Here is a 4828-nt window from a genome sequence, read left to right as displayed (position 1 = left end):
GAGCAAGCTCTGGGAGTTGGTGAAATAGAGGGAAGCCTGGTGTGTTACAGTTCATAGGGTCGTAAAGAGTTGGAAACAACTGAGAAACTGAACAACAAAAAGAAAAAAAGGAAAACATTCCTCTTTACAATTACATCCACAAAAGCAAAGCAAAATACCTAGGAATAAATTTAAGCAGGAAGTGAAAGACATTTATATTGAAAACTATAAGACATTAATGAAGGATATTGAAGGACACACAAATAAATGGAAAGAAATTTTCTGTTCATGGGTTGAAAGAATTAATATTGTTAAAATGTCCATACTAACAAAAGCAATCTACAGACTCAATATAATTGTTATCAAAATTCCAAGAGCATTTTTCATAGAAATAGAACAAATAATTATAAAACTAGGATGAAACCAAATATCCAAATATTTAGTAATTAGCAAATTAGTTAACAAGTTTACTAAACAAATTACTAAATTACTTAACAAATTACTAATTACTTAACAAATTACTAAAGTAACAAATTTTGTAATTAACAAATATTTAGTAGTTAACATAGTATGTTATTGGCATTAAAAAAAGACACATAGATCAATAGAACAGAAAGAGACCTTGGAAATAAACCCACTCATAAGTGGTCAATTAATTTATGATAAAGAAGAATATACAATGGAGAAAGGACAGTTTCTTCAATAACTTTTTTTGGGAAAACTGGACAACCACATGTAAAAAAATGAAACTCAAGCCACTATCTTATACAATACACAAGAATTAACTCAAAATGGATTAAAGACCTGATTATAAGCCCCCAAATCATGAAACTCCTAGAAGAAAACATAGGAGGAAAGCTCCTTGACATAAACCTTACAATAATTTTTTGAATCTGACATCAAAATCAAAAGAAACAAGAGCAAAAATAAACAAGTGGGGTTGCAGAGGAAGCAACAGAATGAAAAGGCAACCAACTTCATGGCAGAAAATGTTTGCAAACCATATATCTGATTAGGGCCTAATAGCCAAAAGACATAAAGAACCCATACAACTCAATAGCAACAAACAATTTGATCTTAAAATGGGCAGGAGATCTGAATAGACCTTTTTCCAAAGGCCAACAGAGAGATGGCCAGTAGGTACATGAAAAGATGCTCTACATCATTAATCATCCGGAAAACGCAAGTCAAAACTACAGTGAAATATCACTTCACACGTGTTGGAATGGTTATTATCAAAAAGACAAAAATAAAAAGTGTTGGCTAGGATGGAGAGAAAATGTAACTCTCGTACACTGTTGGTGGAAATGTAAATTGGGGGAGCCACTATGGAAAACAGTATGAAGGTTCCTCAAACAATAGCAAATGGAACTGCCATGTGATTCAGCAATTCCAATTCTGGGTGTTTATCTGAAGAAAAGGAAAATACTAACTCAAAAAGATACATGCATCCCCACTTTCACTGAAGCACTGTCTCCAAAGTCTAAGACATGGAAGCAACCTAAGTGTCCATCAATGGAGAAATGGATAAAGAAGGTGTGCTAAATTTATACATACACATATATACATACAATGGAATATTATTCAGATATAAAAATGAAATCTTGCTATTGGTGACAACATTGAGGGCCTTATGTTAAGTGAAATAAGTCAGCAGACAGAGAGACACAAGCACCAGTATCATAAGATCTGTCTTACACGTGGAATTTAAAAACAAACAAAACAAAATCAACACCAAACCCAAGGTCCTAGATCCAGGGAACAGATTGGTGGTGGCCAGAGGCTGGGGTGGGGTAGGAGAAAAAGGTGAAGGGGATCAAAGGACAAAAAGAAATAAGAAGATAAGATAAAAAACAGACAAATCGTTCTATATGTTACTCGTAATCCACCTTAGAAGTTGCAGAAACACACCAAAATATTAAGTACCACAGAAAAGTAAATAAAGAACTAACAAGTTAAAACTCAGATTATTAATTAGTCTTTTCCTAAGAAAAATAGTTTCCAGCCAGTGGGGGCCTCGTGGGCCGTGGGAAGCTGACGAGAACATGTCCTTGTGGCTGGAGCTGTTGTGCCTACACGGCAGACACCTCGCATAGCTCAGCCTCCAAGCTTCTCCAGGAAGATGTCAGTCTCGTCTCTTCACATAAAAGCAAAATTCTCCCAGCCTACATCTTTTATCAACCTTAATGGTTCTTCTTCTTCTCATCTCTTTTTAAAAAATCTCCACTGCCTGACAGATATTTCCACTTGGATGAATTACTGTCATCCCAAATTCAATATGTTTAAGCTTAAATGTATATTCTTCCCTCTCCTCTTTCCAAAGAAACCTTAATGCCTCATTATCCCAAGGACATCTGTACAGCTAGCCTTTTAGCAGGCTGAAAACTGTTAGTTATTTTTAATTCTCCGTACACTCCTGGTTCCTATGTTCTCTTCCAACTTGTCCAACTGAGATATCAGTTTATTTAATTTACTATCCATTAGTGACCTCGCGTGCAGAAAGCCTGGGCTTTGCAACAGGTCCCCTGCTAAGTTTCACTTAAAATGTCAACAATAGTAAGTCCAATGAGGTTAAGAAACTATTTGAGAAATAGTCACTGTTAATAGAAAAAAGGGAAAGAAAGAGGGAGGGAAGTAAGGAAAGAGGGAAGAAAAGAGAGGAGGAAGGAAGTAGAGAGGGAGAGAAAGAAGGAAGGAAGGAAGGGAGAAGGAAAGGAAGGAAGGAGGAAAGCAAGGGAAGAAAAGGAAAGATAAGCTACGTAAATAAAAGACCACTCAATAAAAATTGGGAGAACTGGTTCTCCTTGTACTAGTTAGCTCCAGTAAACCATTAAACACTGTTGGTTTTCAGTAACTTGAGATGGGAGTATTAGTCTGTGTGGCATGAGATCTTTCCAGTCCTGACACTGTATGACTTTTCTTCAGAAATCCCTGTTTTCTAGGTTGCAATCCTCAAGCTAGATTAAGAGAGAGCCCTGGAGTCAAGTAGAGACCTCAGCAGGCCTCGAGAGGTGCTCAGGTTACTAGGGGGGTGCCAGAGAGCATGCAATTCCCCAGTGTCCCCATCCTAAGAAATCAGGACCTGTGATGCTAAGCCAGGGTCAGCTGCAGAACCTGAGAGGCTTGGTCAAGGATAAGATAGGGCATCTCTCGTCCATGGCTACTAGGTGTGGTGGAGGGAGAAGGGTAACCCAGGACAGCATCTTAGGAAGTCTGAGTCAAAGCCAACCAGACCACCAAACAAATCTAAACCATCTAAAGGGCTGGAGCATCCATCCAAGACATGGAAACAACCTAAGTGCCCATTGGCAGATAAATGAATGAAGATGTGCTGCATGTGTACAATGGGATATTACTCAGCCATGAAAAAGAAGAAAATAAGGCCACTTGCAGCAACATGGACGCAACTGGAGATTATCATACTAAGTGAAGTAAGTCAGACAGAGAAAGGTAAATGCCATATGATATCACTTATATGTGGAGTCTGAAATATGACACAAGTGAACTTATCTGTGAAACAGAAACAGACTTGCAGACACAGAGAACAGACTTGTGGTTGCCAAGGGGGAGGGGCTCAGTGAGGAGTGGAGTGGGAGTTCGGGGCTGGCAGTGGTAAACTATTTCATATCACACAGACAGTAGATAAACAACAAGGTCCTAGTGCATAGCATAAGGAACTATACTCATATCCTATGATAGATCATAATGAAAAAGAATATTAAGAAGTTTATTTATATAGCTGAATCACTGTACTGTACAGCAGAAATGGACACAACATAGTAAATCAACTATACTGTAATTTAAAAAACAAAGGACTTAGGCAGACAGGAGAAAAACATATTGGGTTGGTCAAAAAATTCGTTCCGGTTTTTCTGTAAGATGTTGTGGGGAAACCCAAATGAACTTCTTGGTTAGCCCAATATATGAAGCAGAGAAAAATTCTAGAAATTTTCTCTCATGAGAATTTTGTCAAAGGCTGATCATGTCCTCTGGCTAAAACTTTGACCTGGCTCTGTCTCTGTGTGTGTGTGTATATGTGTGTGTGTGTGCATGTATTTCTCTGTCTCTTTGTGTCTGTGTGTGAATGCTAGTTTGACAGGAGGATGAAAGATTAAAGATAAAAAAGCAATGGGCTAAAATAGGAATGAGATATTACATAATGAGTGTGAGTATATGTAAATTATTCTGTTAATGTTTTCAAGACATTTGATAATGAAGGAAAAATGTAAGTAACAATTAGAAGAGGGTATAGATTGAAAATAAATATTTATTGAGAATCTATTATGTCTATATGTTGCTTCTAAAGAGTCAGCAACATATTAAACAAACCTGGACCTCAAACTGTGCCATGATTTTAATGTAAAACTAAAATTACCACAATGCCAGACTTAAATTATCTTGCTTAGCATCTTTGCTAAAAACCACACAGACTAAAGAAGAAAGCATGTACAGCAGACGAGTTAAGAAAGACTGTGACTTGCTAAGCCTCTGTGAAGCTCCTGCAGGTTTGCCTGAAACTTGGTGACACCCCCACTCCCACCTCACATTGGTGGAGGAGGATGAACTTGCCCTTTCAGGCTGTGGAGTGGTCACTGGGTATGACCACAATGACAACGAACACATTCAGGGGATTCACGGGACAAAGATGTAGTTGAGGCTATAATCTACCAATAAAACGCTCCTCCCAGCTCTGTTCTTTGTAAATGTGTGAGGACAGAAAGTGAGGCTAGTATAGGTTGGAGGTCAAAGGAGACAGGTTTTCCTCTTAGCTTTCCATCTGTCACTGCAGCAAAAATCCCCAAGTACCACTGTGCTCAGGCAACTCTGAAGCTGAAAACCTTCCACAGAT

This window comes from Bos grunniens, chromosome 17 (genome assembly GCF_055505025.1).
Source record: "Bos grunniens cultivar Pamir isolate PY7600 chromosome 17, Bosgru_T2T1.0, whole genome shotgun sequence".
In the NCBI taxonomy this organism is placed as follows: domain Eukaryota; kingdom Metazoa; phylum Chordata; class Mammalia; order Artiodactyla; family Bovidae; genus Bos; species Bos grunniens.
The sequence above is the reverse complement of the archived record's forward strand: the minus strand, read 5'-3'. Positions refer to the sequence as shown.